This window comes from Pteropus alecto, unplaced genomic scaffold, assembly GCF_000325575.1.
Source record: "Pteropus alecto unplaced genomic scaffold, ASM32557v1 scaffold134, whole genome shotgun sequence".
In the NCBI taxonomy this organism is placed as follows: domain Eukaryota; kingdom Metazoa; phylum Chordata; class Mammalia; order Chiroptera; family Pteropodidae; genus Pteropus; species Pteropus alecto.
Window position 1 is genome coordinate 10,263,415 of NW_006436283.1, and position 20,793 is coordinate 10,284,207.

The following is a 20,793-nucleotide window of genomic DNA, read 5'->3' on the forward strand; positions in this document are numbered from 1 at the left end:
TCCCATAAATGAGTGAAATCATATGGATTTTATCCTTTTCCATCTGACTTATTTCACTTAGCATGGTATTCTCAAGATCCACCCATATTGTTGAAAATGTTAATATTTCATCTGAATACCCCATTGACAGCAATGGATAGATCATCCAAACAGAAAGTCAATTAGGAATTATTGGCCTCAAATGACACATTAAACCGAACTGACATAAGTGATATTTGTAGAGCTTTCGATCCCAAATGACGGAATATACATTCTTCTCAAGTGCACAAGCAACATTCTCAAGGATAGACCATATGTTGGGGGCACAAAATTAGTCTCAAGAAATTTAAGACTGAAATCATACCAAGCATATTTTCCGACCAAAATGGTATAAAACTGGAAATTAACTACAAGAAGAAAGCTGGAAAAATCACAAATATACAGAGATTAAAAAACACATTACTGAACGACTATTTGATCAAAGAAGAATAAGAGGTCAAAAGATACACAGAAAAATGAAAATGACAATGCAACATATCCAAATTTTTGGGATGCTGCAAATGCAGTACTAAGAGGGGAGTTTATAGCATTAATTTTTAAAATTAAAATCTCAAATGAAAAATCTAACATTATACTCTAAAGCAAGGGTCCCTAACCCCGGAGCAGCAGACAAGTACTGGTCTGTGGCCTGTTAGGAACCGGGTCGCACAGCAGGAGGTGAGTAGCGGGCCAGCAAGGGAAGCTTCACCTGTATTTGCAGTCAATCCCCAGCTCTAGCATCATTGCCTTAGCTCCACCTCAGATCATCAGGCATTAGATTCTCATAGGAGCACCGGTCTCTGGTGCCAAAAAAGTTGGGGACCACTGCTCTAAAGAACTAGATAAAGAAGAAAAGATGAAGGCCAAAATCAGTAGAAGGAAGGACATAATAAAAATTAGAGCGGAATTAAATGACATAGAAAACAAAAAGACAATAGAAAAAGTTAATAAAGAGCTGGTTCTTTGAAAAGATAAATAAAATTGACAAACTTCTGGCTAGATTCACTAAGGGAAAAAAAAAAGACTCAAACAAATAAAATCAGAAATAAAAGAGAAGTTAAAATGGACAGCACAGAAATACCAAAGATTATACAAGAATAATATGAAAGGCTATATACACCACTAAATTCAATAACCTAGAAGAAATGGACAAATTCTTAGAAATATATAACCTTCCCAGACTCTTGAATTTTTACAACAGCCTTCCTAGCTTACTTTCAGACCAAAACCAGCACAACAGGCCATCATATCTATATCCCAATAACTCGTTATGGGGCCATCTGATATATATCCACCTCCTTTAAACTGGTGTTCTATCTAAAATGTAAATATGATCACATCAACTCACGTCAGCAACTAGCCCGAGTAAGCCTGGAGCAGCGGGACAAAATCTTGAACCCGTTTCTCTGCAGTGTTAACCTCTCTAGTCCTCAGCTCCTGTGATCCCTTGCACGGAAGTATAGCAAACACGTGGGCTCAGGTCATTCTCTGAAAGCTCTACTTGCTTTTGGTTTTTCCTGGTGATGCTCTAAAAAAGTGGCTCCAATCTAGGAGGCTTGGACTTAGGAGGCATCATAGCATTATCAGAGGGCACAAGAAAAAGCCTGTTAAAAGAGCTTGGGGCCTGCAAATAGAATCTCCATGATCTTCTGAAGGCTGTTCCCCAGCCCCTATTATAGACGCTAAGTTCCTCAGCCTATTCAGTTTCTTCAGACTAGACTTTTGCAGTATCCCTGTTACGTACTCCATCTTAGTCTAACGCTTCCCCTTGGGGATATACTTGATGCACACACTCACCAACTGGCCTTTTACTTACTTTCAGACCAAAACCAGCACGACAGGCCATCATATCTATATCCCAATAACTCGTTATTCTGACTCCATTTGGAATGGGGAGGTCTTAATCTTCAAATGATTTGAAGGGGGGGGTGCTGTTTATGTCTGATGTCTGATCACTGATCACTGATCACTTTGCTATAGAATTAGTGTAAATCCTTTAGAATTCGCTAGAGAAAAAAATCAATAAAAGGATGACAACAGAAGACTGAAACTAAAATAGAAAACCAAAATCCCGAGAAATGATTTTGCAAAGCCCAAATGTCTGTTAATGAGCTATCACATTGAAAAATATTTCCCCAAACAGGATCTCAACAAAAGGAGAAAGCAGGAGAAGGGACACCAGAGTGAAAGCGAAAAATGTTACTTGAGATTCTAACAACTGATGAACCAGAATGGCCAGGATTTTGTGGTGCAGAAATCTGCATTTAAAGCTCTCTGCTGCTTCGGATGATCAATCAGCCCAATTTGGGAACCACAGCGCTAACTGACCGAGTATATGACTAAGAGCATTTTCTTAAATAAAAGTATTAGAACAACAATTTATAAAGCACATAATTTCTGCTATATTATCTCATATCTACTGTGATTCTTCTGTGAAAAGAGCCCAACAAGTTGAGATTGGCTGTTTTAAATAAATGAATATCATCAACTTTGGAAACCCTGAAATAATTTCTATGGTAACTAACACAAAACAAAGATAATACGCATCAAGATCTAAATAATCAAGGTTGCTTAGTGATCTTAAGCTGGCTTACTTTTAATGGTTTTAAATGTGTAAAAAGCAGTCAGCTCCAAGGAGTCAGAGAATATGACTACAAGAGTATTTAACTAATTATGAAGTCCCCCAAAATGCCAAATAAGTATAGAATGGAGTATATCATTTAACTATAAAAGTAATGAAAATACATACAGTTTTCACTGAGTCTATTACTCCTGGCATGTAATTATTTATCTAATTCAAGTCATACAGCGAGACGTTAGAATTAACTTCTCTGAACTAAATACAAAAATGGAAAGTCATTTTGGGATTTGATCCTCAATCGTTTTCAAGCAAATATCAAATTCACTTCAGATTCATGCGAGAACTGCAGCAGCTTCACCTAAATCAGTTTTCTACAAGTTAAACATCCCTCCTACACTCAGATGTGATTGTGGAGCTACTTTGATCTTTATTTCCAAATTTATTGCTCTGTGTAATCCATGACAAAATATAATGTGATTTACTATATCTCTATATGACAGCCCAGCAGCTCACAGAACTTAATAATTTAGCATAAGAAAAAAACCTCTTGGCACCAAAATATACAGATCATAATGGGGGCTCTTTAGTATCAGTTTACAATGAAACCTATATAAGCTGATCATAAGAACTTCAAAACAATTCTTTTTTTCTCATGTATTTTTATTGCTTAAACGTGCTTTGTAGCCTCAAGCAAGTAATTTTGGAACATTTTGTTTTTGTTCTCATTAAAACAATGTGGGACTAGTCACATACTAATGTTCCTTTCTCAAAGAAAAGGACTAAATATCTCCATTGAATTTGAAATAAGTAACACAAACATGGGAATCGAGACTAAAAATTTTTATATTTGATAATGATATAGAAAATGCATAAATTAGATAACTAGGCACTACACATAGAATTATCAAAATCGCGTAAATTCAAGATCTCTTTTTAGAGTTGCTAGAAGTGAATTTCTCTGAAATTTCCTCTCCCCAAACACGAGTCTGCAGCCAGGAAGAAAATGTCAGACTATGTAGACTTTACATCTCTTTCAACCTGAAATTTCAAAGACCCTCAAGACTGATGTAGGAATTGTAGTAGTTTTCTTAATATAAGTGTGATTCCATGTCTGGTTGATGTAAAATAGACAAAAAGCCAATAGAAGTTCCTATATTCGATCTAATTCTAGAGAATACACAATTAAAAAAATAACTGACTTGACCTTTATATTAGGCACAAGAATGAAAATTGAATGGGTTCCCAGCAGAGAGGCCCCTGCCCCACACCCTACCTGTATGTCCAGGCCCTCTGAATGGAAGGGTCGGCTCTTACATAACCCCAATGGCCTTGTATAGAGCCCAAATTATGTCCATTCTCACTCCTTGAAAAGCCCATTTCTAAACTTCGAGAAGATACTCTTGCAAATCAATGGAAATGCATTTATGGAGCCCCTACTTCAGTCCGTGGCCTCAGAACCTATCGGTGCATCAGAATTTTAGGTTTATCATATAAAATTTCCACACAGGTGATTTTAAAAATGCATTTCTCAACTCTTGCAAGAACTTAAACGCCATCTCATATATTCATTTTTTTCTTCCTTTTTTTTTTTGTCCTTAAGCAGCAGGTGGCAAGCTCATCTGATTCGCTAAATATTTTAAAACCTAGACACATTTATTTCCATTTCTTTATTCTGACTTAAGCCATCCTTCAAGGAAACTGGATGTAAAACTGAGATAAATCTCTACCCTCTGGGCTTGTTAATAAATTCTTAAGTTCTAACAATTGCTCTGTAGAAAAATGCCACTTGTGTATTCCTGGAAAAGTGCTGCTGGGAAAGATAATCTTGGACTATTGGCCAATAATCCTTTTAACTTCATTATGTTTCTCTTCTTCCTTCAGTTTGATCTCTATCCTTTCCAAGGCTTGCTACAATGGTTATGCCAAATAACTGATCTTGACGAAACAAAAAGAATGGTCGAATATACTTTTCCTCTGTGCTCCCTCTCTTGGTTGATGGTATGATGATCTTAGATGTCCTCTTCGACCCTCTGCTTTCTACCAACACCCAGTCAGATATCATACCTGTGGCTCTCACCTCTATCTCTCTACTGCCCTAGCAAACTTCCATGTCACTTCCCAAGACAGCTGCAGTCATCTTTGGTCAGTGTTCCCTTCCAATAACTAACAACAGTGACCCTTTACAAGTGAGGTCCACAAGGTAGGGACTTTAGTCTGTTTTATTCACTGATGTATTACAGGTGCATGCAACAGTACCTGGCACAAGGTAGGTTTTCAGGAAAAATTCCACATTTCCTTAGTACCAGACATATAAAACCCCTTAACACATGTTCTCCCATTTAATCAACATACAAGCCATACAAGCTAAGAATGAGAGCTGGGATTTGCAGCTGGATCAATCTCGCTCTGAGGCTCACAGCACACTCTTGACTCTCTCCCTAGACTACTTAGATCCTTAAGAGTTGTTTACTCTGTCTAAAAGGAATAGTTAGTGAATTCTTACTATGTGCGCAGGGTTTTACGTAATTACTTCACTTAACACTGCAAGAGAGGTATTATTGCCATTTTACAAATATTTAACATGAGGCTCTTAGAGTAAACAATTCGTTCTAAATTACCAGGCTGTGAAGTGGGGATTCAAACTCCAAAAGCTCAGACCACCTCCGGTTGCTATATCAGAATTATCTCCTTAAAAACTATCACCTTACTCCACTCAAAAACCTTCAATGGCTCATAATACACAAACAAGAAGGGCTCAAACAACTGAGTCAGACATTCAGTGCCTTTCACACTTGGGTAATTAGCTCTTACCCCTTCCATCTGGAGTTTGCTACACTGTGTCCACCCTCTAAAAGTGTCCTGACCCTTGAAATAGTCCTTTGTTCAAGCTGCCCCCAGTTAGAAAGCCTTTGTCATTTTTCCAACACTTTCTAGAAGAACCTGTTAAAATCACATCTCTTCCAAGAAGCTTCCCCAGATCCCCACACTGAGAATCACTCATTCTGCTTCTCCCCTTGCTTACAAAAGCACCATGGCTGCCATGATGGCATCTATACAAGTTTGTCTGGCAGCAGAGTTACGTATATATGTCTGTCTTCCTTCGCTGGACTATGCATACCCAGAACACAAGACTCTGCTTGAAATCTCCCTTACAGAGTTTAGCACAGTGCTTTGTGCAAAAGCCACCACTGCTGCCTGCTGAGCTGAGCTGAAAGAATGATCCAGGAGCTCTTGGAAGTAGGATAACATTGCAAGAAGGAGAACACACAAATTCTAGATGCTACGGTATTTTTATTTTGCGCACATTTATTATCATGTTAAAAACTGGCCAACAATACTTAAGGAATATTAACATTTCAATTTCTTCTATGTAGAAATCATATACTAAACCGTAATTAAAAATCCGCAAAGACAGGTTACTAGACTTATTGTTATCACTTTGTAAGTATATAAATGTTGAATAACTACACTGTACATCTGAACCTCACGTAATACTGTATGTGAACCATACTTAAAAAACCCAAAACCTTATATAGTACGAAAATGCCAATTAAAGTAGAAAAGTATAAAACTGTATAGAACTTTAATATTGTTTTAGTCGCCATGTTGACAACATCTTAAGATGGTCACCTCGATGTGTACCATGATTCTCATCTGGATATTACAAATGACGATCAGCACCAGTGACTTCAGAGCCTTCTGTTCCACATGTTCCTTGGCTCCCATCATGAGTGACTGGTTCTGCTGGAGCAATATAACATGTGGCCTCATATACTCACCACCCGAGCCCAGACACAACTGTTTTGACACCCATCTGCTGAGAGACAGGTGAGGTGCCCACTGATTGCAACATTAGCTTCCGGACTTAGCTGTCTCTTCTGGTACCTGGTGCCAACAACCAAGCCTGGCTCATTGGTTAGTGTCTGTCTGCCGGCTCACTCTTGTCTGCTCTAAAAGTCTATTAATTTTCAGCTGATCTCAGGCTGTCATAATAGTTTATCCCATCTACAAGGTCGGCTTATGATTTTCCTTTGTCCAAACGACCTGCCTGTTTTTCTGCACTTGATTCCCAGTGTTATCATCTTGTTGCCCTGGGCTCATGTTTCCAGTCTTGAAATATCTTTGCTTAAAAAATTTCCAGTGGCTTCACACCATAAACCGGAATAGCTTGGGAAGGATAGTTTAGGAATAGCCCGTTCAAGGAAGGATAGTTTAGGAATAGCCCGTTCAAGGAAGACTCATTGACTTACTTCACTGACTCTAGTGAATAAGTTCACAAAAAATTAAGTCATCTTTTAGGCCCAAGTGAGAGTGGGTTCCTGTACTCATGCTGGTCGCCTCTTCTCTCCAGCTGTGAAGATCTTCACATTGAAAGCGCATTGTTCTGGACGCTGAGAACCCAGAGGCAAGAGCACTGCTGAAGAGGGTCGTGGTGGTTCTGGTAGCGGGGAGGCCGAAGACTGATCTGAGGGTTTCTCATGCTCCTGGCCAAAGTGGGAGAGACTGGGAGATGCTTACGGCTCACTTGTGCAGCGTCCATGGACATGACTGCGTGGTGTGTAAAGTGGAGCCTCAGTGATGTGGGCCAGCTGGGTCTGCCCAGCTGCAGGTTTCCCTGGAATCTCACTGACCTCCCAGCACTGGGCTTCTCCATTACCCAGACTCCTATCCCTTGGATCTTTAGGTAGCTGTCAGTCTATGACCCCGATCAACTGAAAAATCACCTCCTTATCACTTCTCCAGGATATTTGGTTATAAAAGACAAACTATAAATGCATAACTTCAATTCAATTGAAGCTCAATGTCTTTTTATAGACATCTGAATGAAAGATTCTAATCTAGGTTAGTGCACTGCTGGGAAAAGCTTGGCTCAAGCACTCCTTGTGACGGCATCCATGAGATGCATCTCACCTGTTGAATCTGCCATGGATCACAATCTGATCCCCTGCTTTGTAGGTTCAGAAACTCAATGTTGCCAGTGCCCTGTGTGGGTTATTTGACTCACACAGACTAAATCCACAGGAAACCTAGATCCTGGATGGCATTATCTGTTATTCTATGTTCTACTGATTATTCAGTTACATTTAGATTTGCACATAACCTTGCTCACATTCTAAACCCGCCTCTTGGCATGCTTAATACCTGTCGTTTGTCTCAAGCACTCATCTCTAGTACTGTAATCTCAGAAGAGAAATTGGAAAAAATTCCAAGAATTTTTACTGTCTCTTTTTTGGAAAGGTTATATAGTTAATTGCTTTAGAATCTCAGGCTACTAAAATCCTTGAAGTGTTTTTCTGATGAACTACATAACTATTGTTTTCAATTTGCTCAAAAAAAAAAAAAAAAAAAAAAAAAGACCAAATACAACAATATACAAGGGCATCATGAACCAGACTTTGTTCTGGAGTGCTTTAGTGGATTCTTAATCTTTTAAAATGGTCACAACCCTTCAGAATATTTAAATACAAACAAAAACAACAACAACAACAACAATAGCAACAACAATAGATGTGAACTAAATAACTTACTAAACAAGAAGAAAATAAATTTTTAAATTTCCTTGACTGGTCAAAGGTATAATATGAATTTTTTTAACCCAAAATAGACTAAAAAGCTGTTGCCTTCCACTTGGTTTCACAAAGTTTAAATATAACAATGTAGTATTCAATTCTACGGTGTTTCTTCTCTTTCAAGGTAAAATAAAGAGAAAATGTTTTCCATGCGCAATTTCCTTAAAAGGTTTGTTTTTATCCCCCACATTTGAAATAAAATCTGTGGCTGCCAATAGAGATCCTTAGGAATATCCACCAACAGAAAACACTTTGTCCTTGACAGCTCAGACAGAAAGCTTCAAATATTCCCAGTATAAGGCCCCAATACACTGATCTCTCCGCTTCACCAGACATCCCTCATTATTGGTTTTATCTACTTTCCTGTTTGTCTCCCATTCAACTCAGACTTCACAGAGGTCAAAATTCAGGATTCTGGCCAAATCCAGGAGTCTCAGGCCAAAGAACTCGGATTTTATCATGGACGCAGTAGGATGTATTCGAAGTTTGTGAGCAGGGACTCCCACGGGTAGAGCCATCAGTGGGAAGGTGGCTTCCCCGGGACCACGGAGAATGAACCAGAAGAACAGAGAGGATAACTGTGGCCACAGTCAGAGAGAACGACGCTCACACTTCGTGATACTTAATAAATTGATAAATAGTTTATACTTATAGATTTTTTTGTTCAAGTATTTTTGTTTTCCAATTTATTTAAACTAAAAAATAAAACAAAACAGCTCACCCATCTTTCTCACCTCCACCCCTGCATCTGGCAAGCCACTGTGTATTAAATATGGATTAATATAGCCTAGATGTAGACAGATTCACAATGACAGAAATATTAATTCTGTTTTTAACACCTGTTTAACCTCAAGCTAATGGCTGTTAATATCTTGAGATTATATTTCTTTAGAACAGATGCTTACTTAACACAGATAAGAGAACTTAAACATTAAACGAAACCTCACCCAAAAGAATTTGCCACCTTTCAATAACTTCTCAGCATGTTTTAAAAGAGTTGGGATTAATTACCTATAATTTCTAAAAATGTGTTTTTTTGGTTTACCTAAGCCGAAAGAAAAATTAATTTAACGCAAGGAAAGCTTTGTATTTTGATTCACAAATAGTAAAAGTTTTTTTCTGTATTATTAAAATTAGATGTACAATCTATGCTCATAACATTGTTTTATACCTTAAATCTATAAAGATTTTTTTAAAAAACAAATTTTAGGTATTTTCTACTTCAAATGTAGATAAATAAATCTCATCGTTCACTCAATACATATGCTGGGAGTACTATACAAACTGCCAAAATTTCCCCTACGAGAAATGAATATCAGAAAAAATTTTTCTCAGTTCACGTTTCATTTTTCATTAAGTATATTTCTGATGCCATCATAAAAGAAATCCCTTATCTGAGTTTTATTTCCCAATTTCAGGGAGTGACATTCTGGATTGAATGAAAAAAAAATAGTACTTTGTGAATTATTTAAAATGTATTATGTATAAGGGTAAATGTGTAATTTGTCGAAATTGGAAAACTTTTGAGAGTGAATGGAGTGTTAAGAATTATGCTGAGAAAACACACATTGAAATCGGTAGCTATGGTCATTCTAAATATGAATTATATCTTCAATATTCTGTTAACGGAAGAGCATTAAATGTCACCAGGCCAGGTCAGGTCCATATCCATCCAGCCAAGGGCAGACACCAGAGGAGTAAACTCTGTGGTGGCAGGAAGAGCCACCTGGTTAGCACCATCATTTTAATGAGGATCGAGTTACTCTGCTGTTTATACTGCCACCACAACAGCTCACTAGCACAGACGTCAGAGTTCTGGCTACCCCATGTGTATTACTTAGGGGTGGCATTGAGGCCCTCGCTCGTGCTATTGGTGTAAAAAAATCAGTTAACAAATTGAAGGCCGTTGCCATCAGAATAAAGTGATAACTGAACGAAGAGGGAGGAGTGAGAAGAACCATAAAAGGGAGAGAGAAGCAGAATGACATGGGACATTTACTGTGGCACCGAAACGCTGAGTGACAGCTCTGAGCTGTCAGAAAGGGCTATTGACGTCCTCACAATTTTTTATTTAAAAGAGCAGGGAATATGTTAGAGAAACAACCTTCAAAGTATAAGTTTTGGCACATACACAGGGATTACATACACAGTTATTTGGAAACTGACACATGGAACATTTTATTCCTGGACAATATTTGATAAATGAGGCATTCCTTAACTTCCTTTTATTTGTCTTGAAATTATCTCTTTGAAATTCTTCTGAAAAGTACCTTGCTAAAAAAATAATCTGAATTAACCCATTCATGGTACCAGAGAATCAGATGATAGAATCTCTCATTCTTCTGCCTAAAATGAAAACTTTTAAAAATCTCCATATGGAATCTGCTTTGTTCCCTTTATTGCTTAAGTTATACTTCAGTTATGCTGTTTCATAGGTTTACCAGTCCTATGTTATTTTTAGTTTTAAGCTGCCTTTCGTATCAAATCAAATTTGATACAAAAGCAGAAAAAATGTTTTGTTCTATTCTGTTGTTAACAAGCTATAAGTGTCTGTGTCAATTTCACTGGCTGGTGAAATACAGGCCCAAGAATTATTCTTTATGAAATCCTTTCAGTCTAATGGGAACATTCTAGTTGAAAAAGCAATAAATATGGATCTATTCATCTACTAATGCATCAAATTTTTGTTAGATGCCTACTGTATGCCAGGCACGGTTCTAGGCACAAGAGAAAAAACAGTGAATAATAAATTAGTAAATAAATAAAAACAAATCTTAAATAAGAAGTGATGTGGAGAAAAAGGGGAGGGTACAATGATAGAAAGTGATAGAGGACTCTAATATTTAGGCAGGGACCAGCTGGTCACTGGGAAATACGAGATCTGGGGGAAATCCAGACAAAGGGGAAACATAAGTGGAAAGGCCTTGGGCAGGAACGAGCCTGGCTCATTTATAAACGGTGCGAGCCTCTGGCCAGAGCTGTGAAGTTGAGGCGGGAGGAGCAGGAGATAAGGTGGAGAGGAGAACAGGGGCCAGATCACATACCACAGTTAAGGAATTTCCATTTGTTCTAACAGTAATGAGAAGCCACTGGCAGCATTTGATCAGGGGAATATGCGTGGAGAAAAGAGTCAGAACGAGTGTGAAAACAGGGAGACCAGGTTGGACCCACTGTAATGGTCCAGGCAAGAGGTGAGGGTACTTTAGTCCAGCGCGGTGATGGCAGGGATGATGAGAAGCAGTCTGATGTGGGATATACTTTGAAAGAATCAGTAGGACTTGCTGATAGGGAGCATGGAGTTGAAAGAAAGCAAGCCGTCAAGGACGACTCTGAATCTTACGGACTGACGTGCAGAAGACTGCAGGAGAATCAAGAGTCCTGTTGCAGAAGTGTGACGTGTGAGACGCCTATTAGAACATCAGGGCAGATGTCTAGGGAGGGGCTGGATACACAAGCCTGAGCTCCAGGGAGAGACTAGGAAAAGAGATACAGACTGGAAGTTGTTGGTGTACGATGGCATTTAAAGCTGTGGGATTAAACAAGGTCAGTTAAGGACTGAGTAAAGAAACAGGTAGAGGTGTGAAGATGAGGCGGGGCCAGTGAAGGAGGTAGAGTAGGAGGAGCCAGCTGGTTAGGAGAAACCCCTAGAGAGCATGAGCTTCCTCCTAACTGACAACGTGAGTAAAGTCTATCAAAGAGGGGGTGATCGACGGTGTCAAAACTGCTGAGAGGTCCGTTGGGATGAAGACTGTGGAGTCTTCCTGTTGAATAGCAATGGACCCACAATCTGCAAAAGTATTAGTTAATCACATGAAATTGATAATTAACCAGCTTAGACCTAAAAAAACATCAGTAACGTATGGTTTAACTTAACAGTAAACATTTGTTAAGCCACCGAGATTTTGATGTCAATTTGTTACCACAGTATAATTTGGCATGGGTCATCAAAGAATTCTTTAAAATATTATAGCATGTTTTTATGATTTGGGAAATAATATAGTAGAGGGAAAAATGTTGATATAAGAGTAAAGATGGCTAATTAAAGGAGAAAAGCGCTTCCGCGAGGGTGAGGAGCCCAGGGCAACAGTGAGGGCCTGGGACAGAGGCTCAGGCACTCTCCAGGAGGGAAGGCAGGTGGGCAGGTATAGTTGTAGCTGGAAAACAGATATGGAGGAGCCGATGAGGTGGTTCGCTTCTGTTGCTTCTACTTTTCCAGTGAAATCGAGGCCATCATCTGAGAGTGGGGAATGAAAAGGCAATGTTGGAGGTTTAAGTAGAAAAAGAGGTATGGCATTTTCTTAGTGGGAAAATAAACTGACTGTTGCAGCAGGGAGGGCCCACTTAAGCTTTCCAGCCTTAAGTTTAAACGACACCAGTTAGCATAAGTGTCTCTCCTCTTGAACCATGTCAACTGTTCAGATACAAGAGAGTAGAGTATGCGAGTATCTGGTTTACCCAGAGTTGGGAATGTGCCAGTGAGGAAGGAAGAGGGACAGAGAGGCAAGGAAGTGGAGGGTAGTTCAAGGAAGTGACTACACTGATGGACCATGAAATCCAAGCGGGGAAACGAAGGCACAAGGAAGTTGATGGAAAGCGAAAAATGGTGATGTTAATGGATTGGAAGTCCCCATGGGGGGCGGGAGGGGAATCTCTTGGAGTGAGGATCCTAAACTGAATGAGTTAGAAAGATGGGGGCTGAGGAGAAGCTGAAAGAACAGAATGCTCGAAACCAAGATTTCGAGAGTGGTACAGTTACTGGATTCGCAAGAACTCTAGGTCATAACCTTGAGAAGGTAGCTGAGGAGAAGAGTGATGAACTCAAATGACCAAGAGGCAAGTGGGTGGTAATGATTCTCAGCAATGGGTCAACCCGCTGAATGTCATCTTTGCTATGAGCAAGTATGATTTGGGTTAGGACACGCTTTGTTCCTTCTATGCTCGTTCAATCATGTTACAAGATACAATGATGAAGGTCAAGCCATATGAATGAGAGTGTTTCAAGCAACATCTAAATTTTCTAAGAAAATTATTTAATTAAGTTAAAATTTTTTTCTTTATCAATGTTCTATTTAGAATCGAAAGCTAAATGAAGAGCCATACATTTTTTGCAATAACATGATGCCTCATTTTGGGTCTAAAACTCTAAATTCAAGTGGCACTTCACTACATAAATATACGTAAAACTATTCTTGTTTTCTCTCCATTAGTAGATATTTTTTTCCTTGCTGTTTTCCAATCACAATCATATGTACTAAGAACACCTTTCTCTTATTGAAAAACATCTTATTCCTCTCGATTTCATTTTCTTGTTTTCCAGGATATTTACATGGGAAAATGGCTTTTTCACCTTGTAGATGATTTGCAGTTAAAAAAAGGAGTAGAAGTGTTTAATACGCCATTGTCCCAACACAGACCCTCGGAGCACAGAGAAAACTTCCACATCTATCGACAGGGCAGTCTCAGGCAGCTGCACAGGGCACCTGAGCCATCAAACAACTGTCAATCCATTCGTAACTGAAGGTTTTTTATTGAACTATTTTTAGTTCCTGTTATATATTATCTCCATAAGAAACCAATTAGATTACAATGAAATATTACAATAGAACAAGATTTTAGCTTTATTTAGACAAAAGCAACCTCCCAAACGAGCATCCCTAATCTCTCAAAGACATCGATAATCTGGCAGCTTTCGAAAATCAAAGCGACTTTCAACCGCTGCTCTTTAAACAGATAGAGATTTCTACAGATGTCAATGTAAAATTTAAAAAAAGAATTAACACTTTTAAAAAATAAATGCATTAAAATTTAGAATTTGCAGAGGATAAAAGCTCATTTTTAATATTTTTAAGACTGAAAGCAAAAGCAGACATTGCTTTTCTAAAGCTATTATTGAACAAAAAGAATTATTCATATAAAAGTAAAAATCTATAGTGCAAATTAAAGCACAAAGCAAACATCTAGAACATAAATTTCAAATAAGACAAAGCTTGGGAGAACATTCCTGTGAGGCTACGGAACCCAGGTGACTGCGGGACATTATGGAAGGATTCCTCTTCTGGTCATTCCATATAGAAACACTGAGAAAAGGTCTGCTGTTTGTCTAGGGAGCTGACCAATAATTCTCCTATAAAAGGTATATTAAGAGGATTCCACCGAGTTGAATGGATCTGAGATCAAGTCCAAAGTGATCAAATAAGAGCTGAAACACCAAATACTCAAGGAGACTAATCAAGGCAGAAATAAGAAACACCGGTAAGGAGATTTGTGCACAAAAGGTGTGGGTGCTGAGGAGTTAGGGACCCAAAGCAGAGTCTGGCTGGGAATGAAGAGGGCGGCAATTGGCATGAACTGGTTCATAAAACCAATTTCCTTGTGGAGCAGGAGCTTCTATCTTTTGCTCATGGTAACCTACGGAACCAGGTGGCCAGATTAGCTGGTTAATGGCATGGAAAGCAAACAATTCTTAGCATAGGTTTGGAGAAAGACACTGGAATTCGAATCTTGGTTCTGCAGCTTGTAGCTGTGTAACTCTGAGTGAGCCGCTTAATTCCTCTGAGCCTTAGGATCTCCAGCTAGTCTAAAGGAATACAAACTTCAAAGGGTTGGGAGATAAGGTACGTGAAAGGGCCTGCACATGGTAGGCACACAGTAAACATCCTCTTCCATAGGGCTATGCTGTGTATGCTTATCAGCTGTTTTAACTTACATCGATTATTTTCAAGAATTTATATGAACACAAGAAAATGCAAAACAGAGGATCTGTGTTTTCTGACTATAAATACAGAGAAGATAGTTAATGTGTTTCATGATATTAGCAATGTCAACTTTCAACAAGAACGACTGTATTAAAAAAAATCTTGGATTTCCTAATCAAATTGTTGGGGTGCAAACGACAAGGAAAAGAAGGGTCGTAAACGCAGTAATTATTTGCAAACAAAAACTCAGAAAATAAATACCTTTAGCCACACTAAACATAGAAATACAAATGATTTTGCATATGGATCTGGTACTTTGTGACCTTGGTAACTTTACTTATTAGTTCTAATAGGGTTGGGTGTTTTTGTAGATTTTTTTTTGATTATTTCATGTAGAGGACTTGAATGCAGTTGTACTTCTTCCTTTCTGATTTGTCTGATCTTTCTTTCCTTTTCCTTTTTTTTTCTTTTCCCTTTTTGCCTTTTGTGCACTGACCAGGACCTTCAGCACAAAGTGGAAGTGGTTGGTGAAAGTGAACATTCTTGTCTTGTTCCCAATCTTAAGGAAAAATGATATAGTCTGTCACCATCAGGTATACGTTTACCTACAGATGGTTCTTTTTCTGGTATCTGCTCTTTATTATTATGGATGGGTGTTAAACTTTGTCAGATGCTTTTTCTGCATCTACTGTGATGACATGATGATTTTTCTTTTTTAGTCTTTTAATGTGGTGAAGTACATTGATTGATTTTTGAATGTTGGACCAACTTTGCATTCCTGGGATAAAGTCCACTTGAGCATAATGTGCTATCCTTTTTATACATTGTTGGATTTGATTGGTTAATAGTTTGTCAAGAACTTTTAGTGTGTCTGTAGTCTGTAGTTTTCTTTCTATATCTTTGTCCAGTTTTGGCATCCTAAGTTCCTAAGACAGGTTGGAGACTGTTTCTCCTCTTACATTTTCTGAAAGAGGGAAGTTGGTGTTATTTCTTCCCTAAATGATTGATAGAATTCACCAGTGCAGTCATCTGGCTTAAAATGTACTTTTTATCCTTTCATTCAATAGTCCTAGGGTAATTCCGTAAAGAAATTGTGGAAGCAGTTGTTTACAGCTCTTTCTTCCAGAAATGTTAGCATAGTTACTTGCACATAGAGACTGCCAAATAAGTATTTGTGAAAGCAAAAAATAAAATGTTACCTGGATTATGTTTTTTTCTTACCTCACTTAAAATATTTTGTGTGTGAACAGAAAATATAAGTGAAATTTTATCTGTATTTACAATATATAAGTAATTTTAGATATAAAGGTTATTTTACAAATATTATAAAGAGGATTGTTATATATTTATAATTAAATATAAATATGAATATTCAGCATATTGACAAATGCTCTTCATTTATTTAGGTGGTTAATAAAACCACCTAAGTTATAAGAACTAAAGCAAAAGATTATGTAATTAAAAATATCATAAATCAGTGGCTGAAATACTTGATGTGAAGACACGTGAGGCTGAAATAACCAATAGCTGTTTAACCAAAAACGGGTTACAAAAAGGTTTCCTAAATAACTTTTTTTAAAGATCTGATCAAAGTAAAATCAATCTCTGATGCTCATATAAGTCCTTATCATGTGATTTTTACAAATCTAAGACTATCTTCAAAAGTTTTAATCAAAACTGAGCTATTTCTAGCTTCTGAATTGTAAAGATTGAGTTTATAACACTGAACATTTTTTACTTGGTTCTATCCTGAGGTCTCGCCAAATATTTAAAAAACAAACATAAATCTTCACATCTGTATTTTATTTCAAATACTGTTGAATTCACTAGCCATACAAGACAGATTTTAGAAAGATGGTACAGGGCAGTTAAAAGTCATGCCAAAACATCACACTGACTGGGAACTTTTATAGTATTTTATTTTCAGTTATAACCTAATAAATGCAGATAACATGTGAATTCTACAGACCCTGCCGAATGCAGTCCACCTACCATGGGTGAGCTCTTTATCTAATTTGGGCTGATACTAGATTAGAGCTATATTATTCTCGGCTATTTTTATGGGATATAAACTAATCTGTAATTTTAAAAAGTCTGTCTCTATGTCAAAATATATTTTCTGATCAATAGTGATAACTTTTCTTCTTTGTATCTGCCAAACTTAGCACATTCCCTAGTTCACACTGTAGGTACTCCATAAATGCCTAACTTAAGTAGGAAGTTCAACTGAATTAAACTGGTAATGTATCAATTTGCAAAGTAATCCAGAGAGTCAGAGACTAATGTGATATCCAATGCAAGAAGTAATTACACATTTAGTTTTCCCTCACTAAAAGTTGTTCTAAATGCACACATACATTTTGTACCTCAGGGAGACGGCCATTCATTTAAATATTGTGAAAAGGTTTCTTAGGCTTTTAGTTAAAACAGCAAAGCCTTCACTGTGGATCAAAAGTCACATATTTAAAGATAATGTCAAAATCTTAACTATTTTTTAGCTCTTTAGAATCAGAAAATTAAATACGAATATCTTTTCTCTATTTCCCTAGCATTCTCAGTATTCAGTTCCAGTGGATAAAATTATCATCAGAAGCAAAATCTGAAGTAGAAATCTCCCAAGAATTGTAAAATTGTAACAAATAAGTTAAATGCTTGGCAAATCTCAGTTCTGTCAACTTTTTCCTTAAAGTTAATATTGTGAGACTATCTTATAGCTAGGTTATTTTGGGACATCCCTATTTAATCCCCTTTAGATGATCTGAGATCAAATGATTTCTACTCTAGAGAAAATACTATTATAATGAGGTTTTGGTTATTTAGTACAATAATATTCAAATAGCAGATATTCAATTTTTGTTCAAGTAATAGCATCTGGTCATTAATTTGTTCAATCCCCAAATAATTTCACAACCTTTTAATAGTTTGTGAGTTCTTAAGGACTTCCGGAGTTCAGACTGACATCTCACTTTAATAGTCATTCTGTTTTTAGAAAGTTAAAGTCAAAATAATACTTACTACAACTCTATTAAGAAAATAACCTATAAAAGTGTTATGTTCCATGACAATGTTGCTGAGGATGCTAACCAAATTACATGCTGTCTTCTTCATAAGAACTCCCTAGTAAAATTTTCTCTGAAGATTTCAATTCCAGGAATTTGAACTAATGACTTTTAAATTTTTATTGAACTAAATCGTGTTCTGTTATGTTCTCTTTACATTTGCTCCTGAAAAATAGAGTCACATTGAGGTCTCTCTCTAGGAGGTAGACAAATCCTCACAGCAGGCATTATTTTTTTACAAACCTTACTCTAGCTTTATCTTATTACTTTTTTATTTTCCCCCTAAGTTTGATTCTTTATTATAAAAAAAACCTTGCATTTAAAAAGTCACCTTTGACTTCAAATATATTGTTCCCCTAAAGATATGAAAAAATAAAAATGAAAAAATAACACCCTTTGTATTACTTAAAGCCAGAAAATGCCAAAACTTCAAAGAAACTGTAAGTAAAAATAAAAATTAAAAAAATAATAATTCTGTAGGCAAGATTCACCAATGGATGATAAAATTAGTGGATAAATAAGATATTTGAGGTCTCAAAATATTTCCTCAAGATATTTTACATACTGTAAGGAGAAAAAAAATAACATTACAGCAGAGAAACCGGGCAGATATTACCTTAACCAAGTGATCAATGTCAGTTTCACCAGGAATAAGACATTTCAATATCATGTACCCCTTGATATAATGTAATTGAGAAGATACAATATCGCTTCTATAGTATTCTTGCCCGAAATGCATTACCTCAATCTAATTATGAAAAAACATTAGACAAACCCAAAGTGAAAAAACATTCTACCAAATAACTAGTACTATTCAAAAGTGTCAAAGTCATGAAAGATATGAAAAGACTGAAGAACTGTCATAGGTTGAAGGAGACTGAAAAGATAAGACGACTAAATGCAATGTGAGATCCTGGAACGGATCCTGGAACAACAGAAGATTGGTGGAAAACTGGTGAAATTTAAATAAGGTCCGTAGTTATCTACCAGTGTAAGTGTAAAGCACTTTACCAACGTTAATTTCCTGTCTCAGTGACTGCACTATGGATAATAAGATGCTGATATGGCAGAAGCTGGGTATAAGGTGTATGAAAACGCTACGCATTATTTTTGAAACTTTTCAGTAGTATAAATAAAAAGTTTAAAAATAAGAAGTTTTAAAAAGTCATCTTCTATAATTTTTTATAAGTAGGTTTTCATAATTACTGTTTGACATTCCCCCAATTCGTCCTAAGCACTCAGGTTCCCATTTTATCCCCTTGGACCACCTCGAAAAATTCTTCATATCTAGTGCCAGTTCAAATATTGTATTTCAAGGACCACCTCCTCCATAAAACAGCCTCTGCTGACTACAGACCTTCTCAGATTTCCCAGCATTGTAGCCTAATCTAGAGTTTTATTATGCACAGTTATACAATTTTAAAAGTCCTTTTATGTTTGTATTTCTCATTATCACCACTATAAAAAAGCTTCCAGAAAGCAGAGACAAAGTTACATTCCGTCCTGTGATCAGCACTGAGCTAAGTGTACAGTAAATGCTCTGCTCGTTACATCTATGTTGCCTCATTCACCCACAACAGGAGACCTGGAAGTTCACCTGTCCTCTCTGTGTGTTATGAGACACCAAATACAGAACTAAATGAACCCTTAGTTATGATCTAGGTATGGCGATTCTAATAATTGCTTATTCTCAGGAAGTCTCTGAAAGGTATGATACTTCCTTTAATTTAATAAAGTCGTCTGGGTTGAACAAACACCATAAGCCACATTAGAATTGCATTAATTAATAGAAACATAGGCCTAAATTATAAACTCTTAAATGCTCATTTAAAATCTGTTAAAATTTCTCATTCGATAATAATATGAAATGTATAATAACATAAGCAACTGTTGCAAAGAAGATTCAAAGACAGTGATGTTTTATGAGATATTTTCCATGACCCAGGGTTGCCTCCTTAGAGTCTACTGATCTGCTAAATTCACGCAGTGGGAACAAATGTTCATTTTCTTTGCCAAGAAAATACCGCAGATGAATATTAAAAACAGTTCTGCTAGCCAAACTTCACATCTGCACACACTTAAAAATGTAGCTTTCTTTTTTTCAATAATTTGTAATGCATTCTGAAATATAGAAAAAAATTATATAATACTCTACACCTGGTTGCTTAACTGGTGTTTTAGCTGTAAGTGCAATGACAGAGCCCATACCATTATTGGAATTGATGAGTGTACTCTAAATTGTGAATATAAGTATGTGTGTACATTTACTATTATATATACGTGTGTGTATGTATGTGTATATATGTATGTATGTGTGTGTGTATATTAGAGAGAGAGAGAATAGCGAGCAAATGGTTATGAATCAGAATATAAAGTTCAAAATATACCCTAAATATGTAAGAAATCAATCAAAAGAAATAAATATTTTTGACAGGAATATAATTTAAAATATGGGAGTTAAAGAGATTTTAAGAATCCTCACAATTTGAGATTCTAATACTTTAAAAAATACTTCTCAAGTATCAAAATATTGTTTGTTTTTGTTTTTGTTTTTGTTTTACAGTGAAAATTTTTTATATTTAGATTAGCTAGCTAGACTGAGTTTAGATGATCCCAATTTTGTTGGCAACATCCAAAGCATCATAATCGGGAGCCAGCCGAACATATGCCTCCTTCTCTCCATCAGACCTGATCAGGGTGTTGACTTTGGCCACGTCAATGTCAAAGAGTTCCTTCATGGCCTGTTTGATCCGGTGCTTGTTGGCCTTGACATTCACAATGAACACAAATGTATTGTCGTCTGCCTTCTTCATGGCTGACTCGGTAGTCAGGGGGAACTTGATGATGGCGGAGTGGTCCAGCTTGTTTCT

At 36.9% G+C, this 20,793-nt stretch overlaps 1 protein-coding gene and 1 pseudogene across 6 annotated transcripts in view; both read right to left on the reverse strand.

Annotated features, from left to right (window-relative positions):
* The window catches only part of CEP112 (centrosomal protein 112), a 328,322-nt gene that overhangs the window by 100,724 nt on the left and 206,805 nt on the right, over positions 1–20,793 (reverse strand). The gene's annotated exons all lie outside the window — the stretch shown is intronic.
* LOC102883653 overlaps positions 20,512–20,793 on the reverse strand; it is a 542-nt pseudogene continuing 260 nt past the window's right edge.